The sequence below is a fragment of the Canis lupus genome, chromosome 24 (assembly GCF_003254725.2).
Source record: "Canis lupus dingo isolate Sandy chromosome 24, ASM325472v2, whole genome shotgun sequence".
Classification (NCBI taxonomy): Eukaryota; Metazoa; Chordata; class Mammalia; order Carnivora; family Canidae; genus Canis; species Canis lupus.
Window position 1 is genome coordinate 12,498,003 of NC_064266.1, and position 20,573 is coordinate 12,518,575.

The 20,573-nt window shown below is 38.7% G+C and overlaps 1 long non-coding RNA gene across 2 annotated transcripts in view; it reads left to right on the forward strand.

Annotated features, from left to right (window-relative positions):
* The window catches only part of LOC112673365 (uncharacterized), a 114,988-nt gene extending 94,760 nt beyond the window's left edge, over positions 1-20,228 (forward strand). Inside the window, exons 8-12 of one of the 2 annotated variants that reach the window (XR_007405391.1) lie at positions 3,357-3,399; positions 4,774-4,889; positions 5,867-6,026; positions 17,846-17,997; positions 20,070-20,228. This is a non-coding gene — a long non-coding RNA (uncharacterized LOC112673365). The remainder of the gene's footprint in view (positions 1-3,356; positions 3,400-4,773; positions 4,890-5,866; positions 6,027-17,845; positions 17,998-20,069) is intronic. The other variant, XR_007405392.1, reaches the window with a different exon arrangement.
* The last annotated feature ends 345 nt before the right edge of the window (positions 20,229-20,573 follow it).

A 20,573-nucleotide genomic window follows, 5' to 3' on the forward strand; every position in this document is an offset into this window, starting at 1 on the left:
TCTCTTTCCCTCACTGTTTTTCTCTACTCCTTGGCTCCTTTTTTCTATATATCTGTTCAACTCTTCCTCCTGCCTTTTCCCTTTCATCTAAAAGTGTTTCTTCAAATATCCTTTATTTTTTATTTAAGAGAGGCATTAAGAAGGAATGTGGGGGTGGGGATTTTGCACCATATACAGGTCTTGAAATATGGCCCTCTGTTTCTCAACCCCAGCCTTTCACCTCTTTCTTATTTATTTATTTATTTATTTGTTTGTTTGTTTATTTATTTATTTTTAATTGGTCACCATTCCTTCTGATATACTGTACTGGTGCCTCCAAACCCGGAATCTTCAGTGTTCCACAGAGTGGATCAGCTTTCTTGTTGCTGCTCTGCTTTCCTCCCCAGCTGAGTCAGCTGTCCTTCACGGACCTTCCCTTCACTAAATAGCAGGGGACATTACTCACCTGGGAATATCTCTTCTCCTGGTCTCTCTTCTTATGGGTTTTGGTTTAAAAAAATATACCTGTATTTTATCTTATGAAGTTTCAGGAAGTAGAGGAAAGAAATGCATATGGTCATGTTGAAATCAAAAGTTCTGGACTTTAACATTTAAAGAAGCAAATGTAGAGAAGACATCAAAACAAATGAGCCTCATTGTCCCAAGGAGGGACAAGAAGAGGGTGACTGCTCTCAGCCTTGGGCTAATAAAATCCCACTTAAGATGTAATTGTCTACCTCTGTATATTACAAGTCAGACTTATATTTTAAATCTGTTTGTATGTATTTATATAATTTTTATTATGAAATTAAAAGCCATAGTTTTGACAGATATAAAGGAATCCTAGCATTTTGGCAACATAGCTGCAAAAGAGAGATAGGAGAAGAGGGATTCCAAATTTCAGGCATCATGAAGTTCAAGGGTGTTTTGAGCTACCATTTCCATCCAGAGGACTTCATGCAGACAGGTGGGACATTGCATTGTGAGATATTCAGCAAAGAGGCATTATCCATAGTCCATAGGCTAGCAAGGAAAATCCCTTTGGTTCTAGGGATCGGGCTCCTCATCACCAGATCCCGATCCAAGAGCAGGTCACTGCCAAGCCCTTCAGTTGGGGACCAAAAGAGGGAGGTGCAAGGCATAAATAGCAGACTAAGGTTTGGGGAAAGTGGCTAGAAGAACCTAGTGCTGTGGGCTGGGCCACCATAGAATGAGTGCTGGCCGAATTGGAGTGGGGGCATTGGAGTGGTTCTCTTCCTCCAGTATACTTCCTCAATTCCAACCTCTCCCCAGAGTTCTCTTACCAGATATATCAGTTTTCTCACTTCCACCAAGAGGAGAAGTATGGCATACTTTAAGTTTCCTTTCTGAATCTTTCTTTCAGGTACAAGACATCAATGATTCCAGTTCTGAGGGTCCAAAGATAAGAGTTTTTTAATTGAGTAGATGGGGTGCTAGAAACTAGTTCTCAAAATATGAGGACCTTTGAAACATGCAGAGAGATCAGCCCTGCTTGATGTTAAGGAAAATACAACTCTAACCACATGGCTAAAGCTGTAGCTTATTCCTATCATTGTATTGCCAGCCAATCTAAATCATCTGACACTTTCAAATGATTGTTGGGCTTGAGTCAGAGACTAATTACCTTGTGATGTAAAATCAGAAATGAGTTTCTAGAAACTCAAACTTCTAGCTTCCAAAAAGCTAACGTTTAGTCCCTCCAAAACATCATAATATTTTCCATAGCTTTCTAGCTGACACCTCTGCCATGTCTGACATTTTAACTACTCACATTCCACACTTGATAGTTTAAATTGGCTACTTGTCCAAGTTGTCCCCAGATAAAATTTCACTGAGGAAATTTTATTTCAGTAAATTAGTGGACTTTTAAATATTTATATTGTTTTCATGTTATGAAAATGAGTCAGGAGTGAACCTAATGTAAAGCATGTGGCATGATGGACATTTTCTTCTCTTTTTTTCTTTCTTTCTTTTTTTTTTTTTTTTTTTTGAGAGAGAGAGCCTGAATGGTAGTAGAAGAGGGGCAGAGGGAGAGGTGGAGAGAGAATCTTAAGCAGGCTCCATGCTCAGTGTGGATGCAGGGGCTTGATCTCACAACACTGAGATCATGACTTGAGCTGAAATCAAGAGTTGGACACTTAACTGACTGAGCCACCCAGGTGCCTCAGCATGATGGCCATTTAGACATCATACACTGTAGAAAGGGTGAGGCATAAGCACAGAGCCCACCACAGGCTCAATCAAGAGTATCATATACTATACCAAAAGGAGACTTTGGGCCCTGGGGATGGAGGGAAGTGGGGGGAGGGGGCAGGGCACAATTAAGTTCCTCTCTCCATTACATCACAGTTACTCCAGAGCAGCAAGGCTGGCTTGTGAATTTATATTACAGAGGTGAAAAAAATCAATATAATCAAGGAAAGTGATAACATATTATGCCTCTGGTAAAAAGCCAATTGCTTTAAATATGTTCTCCACGAAAAGTACATCCTGTGAATCATGATTATTACCATGTATTGGTTGTGTGCTGAGCTCTTTGTATTTGCCATTTATAATCCTCAAATCATACCAAAGCATATGGACTATATTATTTCTTTTATATAAATAAAAATAAAAATTTATTAAAAGCTAAGAAAACTTCCCAAGGGCATCCATGCAGTAAGTAGTAGAGTTAAATTTGACTTCAAATTTAACTCCAACTCCAAAGTTTACTTTCTAGCCATGGGCCACATTGCCTCTTTGAAGGATAGCATGATGACAACTAATTGTATGAGCAATAGTCCACCATCAACTCTTCTCTCAAAGATGCCTAAAATTTGCTTCCCTTTGAACTTGTTACTGCTTAATTTATATCAATATCAAACCCTGCCCTGTTCAAATTGGGACAACCACGAGCACCACCCAAAAGTATTAGGATTTTGCCAAGGCTTGCCCTAATGTAAAAAAAGGAAGAAGAAGAAAGAAAAAAATCCCATCTAAGTCAGTATTAAATTTGTTATCTTTCAATTAAATTGAGTTTGAGTTTTCCCCCTACTAACATGCTGGGAGGAAGTGTGGTATGTAAGATAGAACTGGATAGTTCTGGCACCTAATCCTAACTCAGTCAATTACTAGTTATGCTTGCCTTAGGCAAATCACTTAACTCTGGGTTTTTATTTTCTCATCTGTAAAAATATTATAATAATACCTTCAATCTTGTAGTGATGATGTCATGAGAATCAATGAGCTTACACAGATAAAGGACTTAGAAGAGGAAATGGTACATATTATATGCATAATAGATTGCTATTATTGGCCATTATTACTTTTTAGTAAATTTAATTTTTTAATTCTGTTTTTTTTTTTTTTTTAACCAGGCAAAGGAAAAGTGATCTTTTACCAGAGTGGGCCTCAGTCTATGTATGTTGACATTTCCATTGAATTTTTAAAGGTCTTGTAAAGTACCCTATATTTAAGCAAAGCTAAAGCAAGTTTTAGCAAAGTGTGGCTTTCCACAATTTATGACACCCTGCAGTAACCCTGTAACATAGGCCAAAATAATAACATATTGTCAATATGACATATTCTCAAGTACTAGTAACTGTATTGTGCTAAAACATTTCAATTCTCTGTCTTCTATGTAAAACCAATGGCTTTCAATCACACAGGCATCTGTTGACTACTTACCATATGAAAAGTCTCAGACTACATATTTTGACGAACACAATCATGAACAAAATGGGGGTTAGGGGGTGTCCCTATTCTCAAGAAGTTTAAAATCTAGTGAGAGAAAAGGGCTAGGCTTGTATGATAAAGTACAGACATGATATGCTATGTAGTAGAGCTGTGTGTTGACAGAAGCTCTAGGAGCACAGAATGGATGTAGACTTATTCCAAAAGAAGATGATCATAAATTCTTTTATAGATCGCATTGTGTTGGGTTTGGGCCTTGAAAAATTGATGGAGATTGCCCAGGCCAGGTATTTAAGAAACAATTAGAATAAGGCTGATATTTGGTACAAACTGGTAAGCTTGTTTGCAACAAATTCAGATTTAATTCCTTGGCTGTTATATTTAGTTGATGTCCACTTCAGGTTTAAATAGCTCAAGTAGTATCCCTGAAAATCAGTCTTTATTCATGGCTACCTTTCTAGTACCTAGACACACAGTAAATGTTTAGAAGGAATGCCTGTAGCTAAGAGTGTGCTTCAGTAATCTTGAGTGTCCTTTATAACCAGCATCTGAGGTATCTATGTGAACTAGAGACTATTGAAACACTGGCAAGATTCATTGGCATCAGGAAAGAGATATTCCAATTCCACCCTGAAAAGCTTTTACTTTATTCCATAGCATAGGATAATGTTGAAGTGGTTTTTGGAGGAAGAAATTACATCGTTATTGCTTACATTTCAAGAAGTTTACTCTGGAAGTTATAAGAGTATAAATCGGAGGCACAGCATCATGATTTGGGGGAGCAGAGGGCAGGTAAACAATAGTAGATCATTCTCACTTCCTAAAAGAGAAATAATGAAGGGACAAATAACACCATGGGAATAGAAAGAAGGTTTAACACACAGTACAGAAATATTCTCTCCAGAATTCAGTATCAGAATTAAGGGCCTGAAGCCATCCATGCCATCAATTTACCATTATGACTATTACTTTTTGTGTTTATTAGCAACCAAATATCCTTCCAACTTAGTGAATATCTCCAAATAAGTGTAATATAGATCTTAATTCCCACCATGGAAGATAAAGAGGTAAGCATTCTCCTTCTTCACTCTCTGGCACTAGGACAGGATCATGCTACCTGATTTGGGCCAATGGAATGTTTCCATCCAGGATTTTGAAAAAATCCAGACCATTTGCCATGGCAGCTGTGGGACTGAGAGCTGGAAGTTCAATGAGAGGTATCTGGTGCTCAACAATGGTGCCTGAAAAAGAGCCACATGATGCAGCCTTAGTTGCATCCCCAACCACCTAGCTCCCTTTGATTACTGTTCATTTTCCAAAATTGGCTCTCCAGAACTTTTGTTGATTACAAAAGCTAACAAATATATTTCCAAACATTTCTTTATTAAACTTAAGGTAGTCAAAGTTGTTGTTGGTTTCCACCACGATCTGTGGTCGGCCATACTAATAAGGCAGCCCACACTATCCTGCCCTCTGTCAAACTGTCAGTATTGCAAATGCAAGCTCTTGGGTAAAACAGCTATTTCTCCAGAGCAGCTGATGTCCACTAGGCAAGAAGCATCATCATGATATAATTAATGAAATGTCCATTTACATATTTACCTTAGTCAATTTTCATTTTCAAATCAGAGCTTACTAATTGTGAAAATGAAGGGAAACCTCATGGTGTCTGGAGGCCAGAAGGGGGAGCTCTCATGCCGTACCATTTGAGATCAATCACAGGAAAAATTGTTAATTACAGACCCCAAACAGAAGAATCCTCAACAGGAAAGAATCACCCATGACAGGCCCCAATAGGGCAAAATGTACATTGCATCTCCTACAAGAAACCAACTACTTCAGCAACTTAGCCATTAAGAAACCATCATTACCCTGAACTCTTCCTTTTTTCCGATGGACTTTTGTTCAAAATAACCCTTCTCAATTTCCTTCTTCTCCATAAAATAACATTTCTCTCCTTTGCTTTTTGGACTTGCCTGAGGTTTTGCCATCGGTTGTATGTCCTGAATTGCAATTCTCTACTATTCCAAGTAAACCCATTTTGGGCTGGTAAAAATAAATTTTATTTTTAAGCTTTACGTAACTCAAAGGAATTGTTCATTCAACAAACATTTATTGAATTCTTACTATGGATTAAGTTGCTTAGGTCCCATGAATAAAAAAAGACAAATAAGATATCATCCCTTCTTTTCAGGAGCTCAGAACATCCACTAGAAGCTTAGATACAACCAGGTAATGGTAAGACCTTCTCCAGATGCCAAGATGGTGCTACCCTCAGAGAATTCAGAATGTACCAGGAAAGCTAACCTTTCCATAGGGTCTAGAAGGAGGAGTGTAGCTAATCATTTACTAATGTAAGTAATGTAGCTAATCATCACTTATCATGTTGAGCACTGAGTAATGTATAGATTTACTGAATCACTATATTGTGCATCTGAAAGTAATATAACTGGAATTAAATTTTTTCCAGATATATAAGAAGCAATGTAAATATTCATGAGTTTAAGGACATACTTTAGAAGAAATAAACTTTTGAGTCATATACGTGTGACCATTCACTCACTACTTGCTCATTGATTTTAAATTTCAGTTTCCTGACGTCTAAGTTGGTGATTTCTGGAGGGATTCTTTATTCAATGAGAATTAAATGAGAAAGCACAGAGGAAGTACCTGAGATGATGGAGATATTCACCAAATATTAGTTCTTTTCCTTTGTTATTGTTATGTTTATTTTAAGAACATTTTTCACCAGCGTTGTTCTAATAGATTCATGAAGCCCACTGCTATTAAAGAAAATGTTTTTTCCCCTGTTAAATCAATGTAATACACTACCTTAAATTTTAAAAAATGATTGTTTATATAGGAGAACACATAGTAGAACTAGTAACTAAAAAATTATTGAAGCAGCTTGTTTAAGAGGAGGACAGGGAAATGCTGGAAAGGTCCTTCTTACAATTACCAAAGACAGGAATGACACATCATCTACTCCCCGAATTTCTAGTTATTGTACCTTTCAACCAGAATTTCCGTTAGGTTCTTTTTTTTATAATTTCTGTCTCTTAATTGATATTTTCTATTTGAGGCAGCATTGTCATTATACCTTTTTTCCTGCTTAATCATGATTTCTATCCGTTCTTTGAACATCTTTATAATGGCTATTTTGAAGTTTTTGTTAAATTCAATATCTGGTTGCCCCCTAAAGTATTTTCAGTTGCTTGTTCTTTTTCCAGGGCATGGGTCATACACTCCTGTTTCTCTGCATGTCTTGTGACATTTTGCTGGAAAATGGATGCTTTCGACAGTATATTGTAGTCACTCTGGGTACTTCTCCCCACCTCTACCCGCACTCCCACATATTCCAGGGCTTGTTATTATTATTTGCTTGTTTATTTGTTTAGTAACTGGATGGGGTATTTTCGTGGAGTGTATTTCTCCCACACAGTGTGAAGCCTCTGATGATGCTCCTGTTGGTGGGGCAGGGGGTGCTTAGTTAAGCCAGTAGTCACCGGAGTCACCCTAAGAACATAGAGATATTCTCTTTGGCTGTGTATTTCCCTGACAACACCCAGCAGTTAAGAGCCACTGATTTGGAGGCCAATTGCTCCATTGTTTACAACATGTCCTAAACTCTACAAATAAATACCATCAAATTTAGGCTCCTTTGAAAAGACAGTTTCTAAAGTCAGTGTTTTAGATTTGTTCTAACCCCAGGAGGGATTCTAGTTCTCTCTGGCAAACTACTTCAATACAGTTGAATCTGTATTTCCAATGAATCTACCATCTCCTTCTGATTACCTTTCAGCACAACTTCTGTTTTTGAGAGCACCCTAAGGTTTGAACTGTCTCTGCACTCTACTGCAAATGAAGTCCGTTCTTTTGTGAAGAGACAAGGAGCTATCTATTTTAAGGCCTGTTTTGTTCCCCAAGCAACAACTGGGACTATGGAACTGGGGGTGGGGACTCATACCTCTGCTTTAGGAACCGAACCCTAGGTAAGAGGAAGTGGCAGATGTTTCAGGCCATCTCAGCTTGACTCTCCTGGCATGGAAACATGGCCCTGCAAGCTGAGGCAGGGGACCTCAGCATTCTCAGAGGTGCTGTGCCCAGTAGAGCCTGGGACCTCCCTCCCATCACTGGGGGCTGGCGGATGAGGGACCCCCACCTCTTGGGTAAACTCTCCTAGAATTTAGTCTTAGCAACAAGTAGCTGGGGGTAGGGTGAGGAACACCAAAGTCCTTCCCTCCTAGTAAGATAGGCCTGGAGTAGGAAAAAGGGGACCCTGTGTTTTGGCTGCACTAGTCTGGAGTGAAGCTTTGTCCCACTGAACTGGAAGACAAAGAGGGAAAAGTCTTGGTCCAAATACCACAGACTCTCACTGTTCTTAATTAAACTTGGTAGATATTTTTAAACAGTTATTTCTTCATTTGTTATATGACCTTATCATTTCTAGAGACTTTAAATGTCCATCTATTTTTTTAAATTAAAAATATTTATTTATATATATTTTTAATAAAGATTTGTATTTATTTATTCATGAGAGACAGAGAGAGAGAGAGAGAGGCAGACTCCATGCAGGGAGCCTGACATGGGACTCGATCCCAGGTCTCCAGGATCACGCCCTGGGCTGAAGGCGGCACTAAACCGCTGAGCCACCCGGGCTGCCCAAAATATTTATTCATTTATTATTATTCCACCCCTCCACCCCACTGCTCAGAGCAGATCCACTGAGTTTCTCAACTCTCAGCTGTCATGATGAAAAATTAATGCCTTTTAATCTAATACTTTCTAAATTCAACTTTGTCTGATATCAAGACTGTGATTTGTTTCCCAACTTCATTTCATATTAACTTTCTCCCTCTTTTGCCCAATTTCTTTGTTATTCTGTTTTAGATCTGTCTTGTATATTATGCAGATTGTTGAATTTTGTTTCTTGATCCTAATATATGATCTTTTATTTTTAAAATTTCTTTTTTATTTTCTAAGCCTAGCACCATACCTAGTGCTCATTACATATCTGTGGAAGGAAGATTGTTTTTCTCCTGAGGCATACATGGTGAGAGTCCTCCCAGGACTCCTGGGAAAAGCTCCAGGATTTGCCAGAATCCTGTATCATTCCTGCCAGAAGCTGCTTAGAAATCATCAATTTCATTAAAAAATACCATCTTTATTGATGGTATAAATGACATACCACAAATGGCCCATATCTAAAGGGCATAACATGAAAGTATCCTGGTATGTAGATACCAGGAAACAGTCTCTATAGTCAAAGTGTAACCAGGGCACAAAGCCCAATTTCACAGGGGCTGCGGGGGTTCCACACAGACCAGGTTCATCCATTTGCCACTGACAAAATCTAAAGACAGAGAGATGAATGGAGGTGAAACGAGAAATATCTATTTTGATGAGACCAACACCAGGAAGACAGTAGACCAATGTCTCAAAGACTGTCTCCAAAGTGCTGAAAATATTTCTAAGTTCATATGAGGAAAATGTAGAATAAATGTTGGTGGGCCCATGCAGGTGGGCAGAAAGATTAGGTTGATCATTGTCTTGGGGTCAATCTTGCTAACATCAGGACAATTCTTACTGCTTCAGGGGGTTGCCATTATGTGATTCTTTGCCTACTGTCTTTTTTTTTTTTTTTTTTTGCCTGAGTTAAGAGATAAGCTGGAAAAAAGAACTTAATCAGTTAGAAAGTACAGCCCAAGGTCAAAATGGAAGTGGTTGAAGTCCTCCTTCAAAGATATCCTCTCCATCATCCCCGAAGATTTCCGGGTGCCCCTTATGATTCCTTGTGTTCCTTCCCCAAACAAAGCATACCCTCTGTCTTCATGCAGCTTGGTGTCTAGTGCTTTTTGACCACGATACTGCATATATCGAATCCAATTGAAGGAAAACTTCATCAGAGACAGAGACAGGCTCCTTCAGTGTCTCATGCTATAACTGCTTTATCCTCTTAGTCCAATGACTTTTGTAAAGGATATGGGATGTATCTTCCAATGACCTTGTGTAGTGCTGGTTAAAACAAATAATGGAATTGTTCAAATTAATCCTAGGAAAACCAAATCTCATGCATGTGATCTTACTACTTGTTGAGCTGCAACTCTTCGTCTCTTTTGACTTTTCCATATTTCAGCATTTCTTTTCATATTCATCTGCATGATTCTTTGAAAGAGAATTTTTTGATGGGAATGAAAAGGGGAAAAGAGGAACCTTGCTAGGTACTGTCAGTTGCTCACTCTACTTCTCTGAAGACTCCAAAATTAATATATTTTTAAAAATCTTCCAGAACGTATTTCCCAGAAGCATTGTGCCTGGCTAAACTTGCCTAGTTGGGATAACAGATGTTAATTTGTTTATCAAGACTAATGTAGAAATCTAAGTATATTTTTCATAGAATAGCCCATTCAGATGACACATTTAATTAGTCCAAATAGAGTCCATGTTTTATTTTTATCTGACTATTTTACCTAATACATTTTAGATATGCTCAAATATTATGTCATAGGATATATTTTTTTAAGATTTTATTTATTCATTCATGAGAGACACAGAGAGAGAGAGGCAGAGACGCAGGCAGAAGGAGAAACAGGCTCCACACACGGAGCCCAAAGTGGGACTTGATCCCAGGTCCCCAGGATCACACCCTGGGCAGAAGGCGGTGCTAAACGCTGAGCCACCCGGGGTTCCCAGATATTTTTTTTAATTTTTATTTATTTATGATAGTCACACACAGAGAGAGAGAGAGAGAGAGGCAGAGACATAGGCAGAGGGAGAAGCAGGCTCCATGCACCGGGAGCCCGACGTGCGATTCGATCCCGGGTCTCCAGGATCCCGCCCTGGGCCAAAGGCAGGCGCTAAACCGCTGCGCCACCCAGGGATTCCCCCGCCCCCCCCAGATATTTTTTAAATGCAAAGGGAAATGTATACAATATCTCCATTGAATCAAAACTTCTCTATTGTGTTTAGCTAATTTCAAATCTTGGTGGAAGTGGAGGAGGAAATTAATATTTGAATTTATTAAGAGCACAGATTTGGAATGACACTGTCGGGGATTGAGTGACTACTGTGCTTATTAGCTGTGTGATTTTGGGCACTTGGGTACTTAACATCTCTTAGGGATGACTTCATCTTTTTATTTTATTTTATTTTATTTTATTTTATTTTATTTTATTTTATTTTATTTTATTTATTTTATTTTTAAAATTTATTTTGAGAGAGAGACAGAGAGAGGAAGGGCAGAGGGAGAGAATCTCAAGCAGACTCACTGCTCAGCATGGAGCCCCACACAGAGCTCAGTACCATGACCCTGAGATCATGACCTGAGCTGAAACCAAGAATCACAAGGTTAACTGACTGAGCCACCCAATACCCCAGAATGATTTCATCTTTGAAATGGATATAATAATATCTACACACAGGGTAATAGTGAAAATTAAGTGAGGCAATTTATCTATAATGCTTATAACAGTATTTGGACAATAGTAAGTGCTGTTTATGAATACTCTAATGAAAATACTACTTGAAATGAATGTTTCCTTGATATCATGATTCATAAAGCAAGCCATGGTCATATATTTGAATTTGAAATTTGGCCTTGAAAATATGAACATTCAGGGATCCCTGGGTAGCTCAGTGGTTTAGTGCCTGCCTTTGACCTAGGGCGTGATCCTGGAATCCCGGGATCGAGTCCCACATCGGGCTCCCGGCATGGAACCTGCTTCTCCCTCTGCCTGTGTCTCTGCCTCTCTCTCTCTCTCTCTCTCTCTCTCTCTGTCTCTCATGAATGAATAAATAAAATATTAAAAAAAGAAAATATGAACATTCAAATATGATTTTATATTTTACACTATCCTTGAATATTTTTTATCATTTAATTTTTAAGATTTATTTATTTGAGAGAGAGAGAGAGCAGGGGAGGATGCAGAGGGAGAAGGAGAGAATTTCAAGCAGACTCTCCACTGAGCACAGAGCCCTAAGCAGGGTTCAGTCCCACAAACCTGAGATCATGACCTGAGCAGAAATCCAGAGTCAGATGCTTAACCAGCTGAGCTACCTAGGCACACACCCTCCCTTTTTTAAAGCACTTTAGCCAAAATAATAGCTCTAAAACCAGGCAGCAAAGGTTGAAAATAGCTCAAGACTATTTAAGGGAAGCTCTGTCCAAGACTTTTGAGTGAGAAAAACATAAATTCATTGTTTCACCTCATTCTTCAGAACACTTGTTACTCAAGTAAACTCAGCTTTGTGTCAGAAGCTTTTGTTTCAGGTGGTTCTATTTTTCCTTTGTATTTCTTATCCCAGTGCATACACATAAAGGGCATTCTGTAATCATCTGTTAACTGAAGTAGAAAAATACTTCCCCTACCATGCTTCTATGCTCCTTGATTCCCAATATCCTTGAGCCCAATGTGGCTGTGAGGGAGCAGGTGGGAGAGGAGGGGCCATGACGGAGGAAGTGGGGACAGTCCTGAGCATGAACTTGAACTTTTTACTTCCTGTGATTTTGATGCTCTGGAAATGGTCCCTAGTTCCTGAGGACTGTGCCTATAAAATGCTGTGATAGCCAAAATCACAAGTGCTCACCAAAGTTACTGTTCTTTCCTTTGGTGTTACATCTCCCTGTCTCTCTTTGGACTAGCAGCAGTCATGTGATGAGTTCTGACCAATGGCATGTGAGTAGAGGGCAGGAGTGCCATATCTAGTTCTCATCCATAAGGTAACTGGGACTCCTAATACTCATCTTATTTTTCCCATCTACTGACTGAACGAGAACTGACTTCCAGGACGCTGATGGAAGATACACATGGAAAGAGCTTAGATCCCTTCAGTGACTAATTAGATGTCTAATCTATTTTAAATAATGCCATGGCCATACTGTGGCTATAAAGGAGATCCTACACAAGTCCACTGCTAGATAAAATTATGAAGGCAATTTTTTCCTCTGATTCTCTATTCCTCTTTCAATACCCTCCTCCCTTTGATGATAATAATTAATATTGATTGAGTGTTCAACATATATCAGACATTATACTAATTTCCATACTAATTATAGGTACTGTCTCATTTAATCTCCCTATCAACCCTATGCAGTATAATCTATTATTAATCTCACTTCACAGTTGAGGAAATGAAGCACAGAGAGGTGAAGCTACAGCTCCCTAGGAGACAATGGAATCAAGATTTAACTCACACCTAATCGCTAAACTGAACAACTTCCAAATACATTCTAGCTGTCCTGTTTCCTCAGTTGCACATAACCCTCTACAAAAATTTTCCCAGATGACTTATCAAACGCATTTTCTCCTTTTTATGCCCTTCAAAGCACCTTATTCTAAATTCTGTCTCTTTGGACATCTAATATGTCAGGAAAGTAATATATTGATTAAAATTTTATTATTAAGGACTCTCTATGTTGAAGGATCAGTATTAACTGTAATGGGCACAAGAAAATGTACAAGACTTGGCACTTGATGTCCAAAGGATTTCAGTTTCTTCATCAGCGGGCCACCCTACCCTGAACTGGAATCCAGAATGTTAGAAAGTCCCAGGGTAAGGTTTGGAGTATCTTTGACCCATTACACTGAAATGTAGTATAAATCATATCCAAAAGTAGAGACATGTGTCTGCAGGACTGCAGAGGTGGAGGGTCAGTGGTGAACAGAGTGTCAGGAGCATATATGATGAAGTATATGAGAATTAGAAAGCAGGAGGTGGGAGAACAGGAATATGGGAGCAGAAATAGGTGGGTCTGGCATAATTGCAGAAATGAATCCCTAAACATACTGTGCATTTTTACCATCTCCTATCTGATGGATCTGGGATCACTTCCAGGAGATAGAACAGGCTGAAGTATGAAAAGATGTCACATAATTATCATACTTATGCATAGGAAAAGTAATAAAAAATGTAGGAGTTCAGATAATGTAGTCTGAGGGATAAATGTCTCTGCCTGAAGGACACCTGGAAAGATTGTGTTAAGGAGGTCATTATGATGTTAGTTAGGCTTTCCTGAATGTACAGGATTGGGAATGTGGATAGTGGAGAAAGGGCAAAGGAAGCACCATATAGGCAGTGGAACCTGCATAAGCAAGTGCATGGAGGTAACAAAGCTCAAGATGTGCTGGAGAAACAGCAAGCTGTTAAATTTTCAAGACAGCGTAAGTTGCACAGGGGTAGGTAGCACCAAGAGACAAAGGTGAGAGATAAGCCACACGGAGGAAGAGTTCACAGGTGCCCACAATCATAGACCTAGGAGATCTGGAGTGATAGTGGAACCTATTCAAGCAGAATTCCCACCTGAGAGGATTTAGAGAAAGTAGGAAAAAGACCACGGACAGAAGAAAGCTTTGGAAGAAGTGTATCAGTAAAAGGACCTAGAGATGAAAGGCTCTGAAGCAGCAGAACGAAAACAGCAAAGGAGATTTTCAACAAGCGGTGGGGTGGGAAGAAGAGGAATTGCCAAGTGCTGACTGGCACTCCCTCACAAAGCCATCAGTCACCACCTATCAGGGCACTGGAGCTGCCCATGAGCTGGGTATAGAAGATTATAAGCCACACTTCTTATATACAACTTCTTCTAAGGCAAGAGGGATTAAAAAATAAATGAGGAGGAGGACGTGGAGGTGTGGATGGAGGTTATAATTCTCCAGAGAAGCACTTAGATGCTCCGAGGAGTAACATGAGAAAGATAGAGAGAGAGAGAGAAGATAAATTTTGAATCTAGGGGACATTTGAGCAGGTTTTTAATCCAGAGAATGCGGGAATGATGAGAGTAAGCTTAACATGCAGAAGGACACTAGGAAAACACAATTGATGGAGGGAGAAGGGGGAATGGTAGGAGGAGAGAATGGTGCATTATTCTAGAAATTCCTTTGGTGGAGCATGAAAATGAGGGAAGCCAAAATCAGTGATTTTGAACTTAATAAAGTTGGACATCAGGTTATCTTCAAAGAAGAGAGGGTGAGGATGGAGGCCCAAGAGAGTGGAAAGTTTGGCATAGGATCTATGAGGAATGTCTATAAAGATTGTGCTAGATTTTAATCCATCAAGTAAAAAGTGCTTATAGAGCATCTAGTCTATGCCCAATGGTACCTTAGATATTATATTTTCACTTTCCAAAGTGCTGGTGGTTACTACTAACTTGGCAATGTCAGCAAAAGTTATAAAATGTGTTCTCTATTCCATAATAGAAGTGACTAATAAAAATAAGGAGTAATTTGGATTTAGGTCTTTAAGGCACTCCATTTGCTTTCTCTTTCCAGTTTAAGACCAAAGCACTGACAGCTCCATTTGAGCATTTTTTAAGTCAACATTATTTATAGCACTCTTTCACTGTAACCTATATTTCATATGTTTGGCTCTGAATCCATCTTAGCTTTTCATCACAACTTTCTAAGAATCATGTGTGGCTTTACACTTAATAAATTACTGTCTCATAAAAAAGATAAAGTTATGGGTGTGGAGGGTTACAGAAACTACCATTTTACCTTGAAGTTTGAATAATTATAAACTCAAAACATGGCAATGAAAGAAGACTGAGAAATGGGCCAGTAATTGAAAAGAACAAAAGCATCAGGATGGAGAAAATGCACAGAGAAATGCATTTTGACATCTTAAAGGAGGGAATTCAAGGGCAGCAGACACTGTCCATGTTCCTCTGGTTTCCATTCAACCTTTCTTATGCCAACACAAGCTGATGTCTTATTGAGAAAGCCTGAGGTTTCCTCTGGATTCCAGAGCATTATTGACTAAAGCACAGGACAGGCCATAAGTGCCATGAATTAATGCTGTAGGACTGTCCTTCAACCAATAATGGATAGAGCTTGACACGTAAATTCCAGATTCCTCATCCTCCAGATAGGACAAATCAGAGGCATGGATCCCCGCAGGAGGAGCCTCAGATGCCCATAGTGCTAACCTGTTCCTCAGTAATGTATTTCTTTCCTCACCTTTCTTATTTTCTTCTTCCTTACTCATTTTCCACATTTGCTTTCCCAACACAATAACTTGCATTCAAATCCTTGCTTCTGGTAGAATTGAGCCTAACACAGAGAGTGCAACCAAATTCCTCTGCAGAAGAGGAAAAAAATAGAATACCTCAACATAGCCTCTACCTTCCCTGTTAAATCTAGTCCACATCCACTAAAATCACCATCTATCTACCCAATTCCCCAAAATAGGAACCTAAAAAGTATCTTTGAAAATTCCTCCTCCTCATAACTTCTATTCAAATCATCAAATTCTGTAGGGTTATATCATAAATCTCTTTCAAATTCACTTGTCTCCATCTTAGTTCTCACAGCCTGAGGCCCAGCTACCTCATTTCCCACTTAGACTTTTGTACCAGCTTCCTAACTGGTCTGTGTCCTCCAATCTGTGGTCCTCCTCCAGTCCATTCTCCACTTACATCCCTAGGTGAACTTCTCAAAGATAAATCTGATTTTTCACATCCCACACACTGCTTATAACTCCTCAATGGCTACTAAAGACTGTTTATAATCCCTGTGTTCATATGTGAAATCTTAATGCCCAATGTGCTAATATTTGGAAGTAGGGTCTTTGGGAGGTGATTAGGTTATGAAGATGGAGTCCTCATGAATGGAATTAGTGCCCTTATAAAAGAGACCCCAGAGAGCTCCTTCATCTCTTCTACCATGTTGGACACAGTGAGAAGACAGCTGTCTATTTTTACTAGTAAGTGCATCTCACTAGATACCAAACTTGCCAGTCCCTTGATCTTGGACTTCCTATGTTCCAGAACTATGAGAAATAAATTTCTGTTGTTTTTAAGCCTCTTAGTTTATGGTATTTGATTACAGCAGCCTGAGCTGACTAAGGCAATGGATTTTCATCTCTCTTGCATTACAGTTAGCACTCCTGCAAGATTTTACATGATCTGAACTCTCCCCCATCTCCCCCATCTCCCCCATCTCCCCCATCTCCCACATCTCTGGTCTCACCTTAAAGCATACTCCTCTTGTTTTCAATTTTCCAGCCACTCAAACTTCCTCTCTTTTTCAGAAGTTTTTATTTTAATTCCAGCTAGTCAACATACAGTGTTATATTAGTTTCAGGTGTACAATATAGTGATCCAGCAGTTCATTATAATGTCCAGCAGTACATTACCTGGTGCTCATGATGACAGTTGCATCCTTAATCCTCATCATCTATTTCACCCATCCCACCATCCAGCCTTACATTCAATCCTCCAAATGTCTTTCTCCCTTGCGCCATGGGATGTTTTTAATTACAGTTTTGTCTTCCTAGAAAAATCCTCTGCAATCTTCTCCTCACCTAACCTCTTGCCTAGTTAATGCCTATCCTTCTTCAGATTTCAGATCCAAAGTCATTTTCTCTAAAATTTTCCCAAACATGCCTTATTAGATTCAATCTCTCTATTATAGACTGTTCTAGAACTATGTAATTCACTTTTCCCTATTTTAGTTTTTATATTTATAACACTGGTTGTTTGATGAAAGTTGGTCTTGCTTATGCTCTATCCTCTACAATGCCAACAATTGGGTCTTTTTTGGATCAATTTTCTATTTCCAGTTCCTAGTAAAACTGCTCATTTTGCAGAATAAATGAAAGAAGAGATGAGTCAAGGATATATGTGTGATGACTTTGCATATATCACTGTAGAAGTAGATGTGTTTTTGTGGGAATAAGGAGCATAGCTTTTGAAGGAACAGAAAAGGACACATAAGAAGGAATCTTGAGTTTAGCCTTCATCTAAGAAAGAGTTGCCTTTTTGCCCTAATAGCAGAAAAATTAGCAGAAACATGTAGTAAATCAAGTCTGCTTACGCCTCTGACTTTCTCCAGCAAAATGATAATAGGATAAAAATAAAGCAGATTATTTACTACTAAGGATGGTGCATGTAGCAAATTAGAAGCCTGAGGGTGTATAGGATGTTGAGAGATGATCATTCTTGTATGGGTCATTAAGGCATCCTCAAGGTGTCTTATTTTCTCTTTCCCCCTTCCAGAGAAGAGATCTCTCCTTGGCATAAAATTGTCCTCAATGTATGTTTTCAGAATTGCTCTATATTAACAGGAGAACATTTTGTTGAACATGGAAGCATTTTTCTGGGAAGACCTGGAGATAATGAAACCATCTCCAGAGGCTTCACAAAATTGAATGACCTAATAAAAACTCTTCATTTCTATAGAGTGGATGGAAGACCAGGGAGAAACTATTGTGGAGAAGAGAGACCCTGGCAGTGGATGGTCCAGAGGGGTGAAATGTGGAGGGGACCAGCAAAAAAGTATGAACAAAATATACAACCTAATGTCCACCTCAGATGGATCCTGGAGCTGATTAGTGAGTGACTTGATGAGAAAAATTCAGTTTTTTACCGAGCTTCAGCCTCTGTGGTGTTTTGTTTTGTTTTGTTTGTGAACACCTAATAATGCCTTTTTTTTTAAACGCCATTATCCCATGCCTCTCTGTACTTGAAATTTAGGGACAAAACCAGGGGGCTACATGAATCTTTACAATTTTGTCAAATATGTAAACAAAATCAAATGTGGCCCTTGTACAGCCTGGGAAGGCAGCTTCAAATGAAAGATTAAGGGCCTTGATGAAATGAATGGGGATCTAATATGGACATAAGCTTCTTGGGAGAAGGGGACTTACAGTAGATAAAGAGGTTCTTTCTGTACGACTTGGAGAGAACTAATTTGGAGACCTCAGGAAAACTGCAGTAGGCTGAAACCTGTTTGGTAAGTCTAGAATGTAAGGTGAAGACAGAAGTCAAGGAAACAGGAACAAAGTGACTAATATTAAAGATGATGAAGGTAAAAGCAGATGTTAATGCTGATGAAGATTTGGGAAGGGAGATAATCACAAATAGATGAGGCCAATTTAATTTAACATATGATTTAATAACACGTTATATGTTACTAACACATATTAGTATATGAGAACTAATGTACAAATGAGAAAGTTCATTTGCTTTATTTGGCATAATTCACTTAAGCAAATAATTATTGCCTCTCATGAACATACATTTATTTTCAAGGTGCCTACAAATGAGCCTTTAATGAATTGCTTCAGAACCTTTTCAGACACCAAAGTCATGCTGGCTGGTCTCTCCTTATTTTCCAAATTTAAAAAAGGAAAGAACTGAGAATATTTAAGAAATGTTCTCTCCTGAAATGGAGAATGCACAACCATAACAGATCCTAAGCTAAACCATAAGAAAAAAATGATCTTCCACGTCTCCAGTACTGTTATTCTTACAAAGAACACTAGTGATGGGTTACAAGAGAGAGAACAGCTCGTTGTCATGTGGTACATAACTCCATCTGCTGTCCTTTAGCGAACGTCCAGATGGATTCCATTTCTGGTCTCTGGAAAGGCGAGGCCAATCAATATAAAAAAGCTGCCTTTGATTATCCATCACAAATTACCCAAGGAGAATCACAATTTTTTGGTTTTTACCCATCATTCTTGTCAATAGGCTCACGGTTTTATTTTTACCCATGAAATACGCTTCTGAATTTATGAACAATAGCAATCCCAACCTTCTGTTTTTCCTGGCGTTTCTTTCTTATGGTGACCAGGAAGTCTGGCTTGAAAATGTCTCTTTCTTGTCAATATCTTTCACTCAGTTTTCTGAGGGACTATTTATGCTTTCAGGAAGTATGGGGCATTAAAAGGTTTATATTACTATGGTTTAAAAAGTACTTCAGATTCAGGAGTCAAATAAATAGCTTGAACTGAAATATCATTCTAATGAGAAATGAGACCTACTGAAGCAGATTTATGTTTGAGAATTTTCCCTCATATACTCATTGTACTTATGTCATCTCCTTTTCACACAGATTAAGTGGTATGACCATCGCTATAACGTGTTGCTGGTATCAAAAAAGGATTCTCTGTAAGATACTAACACACACACACACACACACACACACACACACAAGCATGCGCGCTCCTTGGAATAGGTCCATGCTGTTTGCAGACTATATTTTGATTGAACGTATACATTTTTAAGTTAATAAGTTTTTGACCTAAGTATGAATTCAGGAGTCGTCTAAGGAAAACTGGTTTTCTCTTAAGTCTAAATAATCACTGGTTTAAGCTGCAACTTTCTGCTAGAAGTTATTTATGCTTTAAATTTTTAAGAATCCACACTTCCTATTTTTGAATTTGTGAGGGGGAGAGTGAGAGTTGTCCTGAATATCTCTTTCCCCACTTCTTCAGTAGTAAAGCTTCCATTTCAGTTGGGCATGTGGCCACTTGGAATAAAGGTCCTTTTCCCAGCCTCCCTTGCAACTAGCTCTGGTCATATGGTCGAGTTCTTGGCAATGGGACATAAGCAGATGTAGGATGTGCAACTTCTAGGAAGTGCACTGCATCTCTTTTATAAACCTTCCTCCTTTCTTTAGGCAGCAGTGAGAGACTGGAGTGGCTAAAGTGCCAACTGCCATGGAAGACAGATAACTTTGGGAATAGAAGCCATGCCTAACAGAGCAGCAAGATAGCAATCGCTCGAATCTCTCACTTTAACCCTGGGTTGACAGACTTCTTGAATCAGACATCTTGAATGTGAGGGCAAAATAAATTGCTATTTTTATATCCTTATTATTTTGGGCTCTTATTCATAGCCTATTATATGTTTTAAAAATTGGATAGTGTCCTACTAAGGAAAGATTCTAGCAGATGTCATTTCCAGTTAAGATCCAAGTACTGATATGTATAATTGCAATAGAAATTTTTAAGAAAAAGCATTATGTAGTCAAGATCTTTTTACGTGAAGACCAAAAGACAATGAACTTTTGTGCATATTTTATCCTTTATGATTTATTTTCTTTTTCAAGTTCCCCTTTAATATTTCTACCTAGTGAAATCAAACTTACATAACTCAGTACCAAAAAAATCTGACTTCCAAC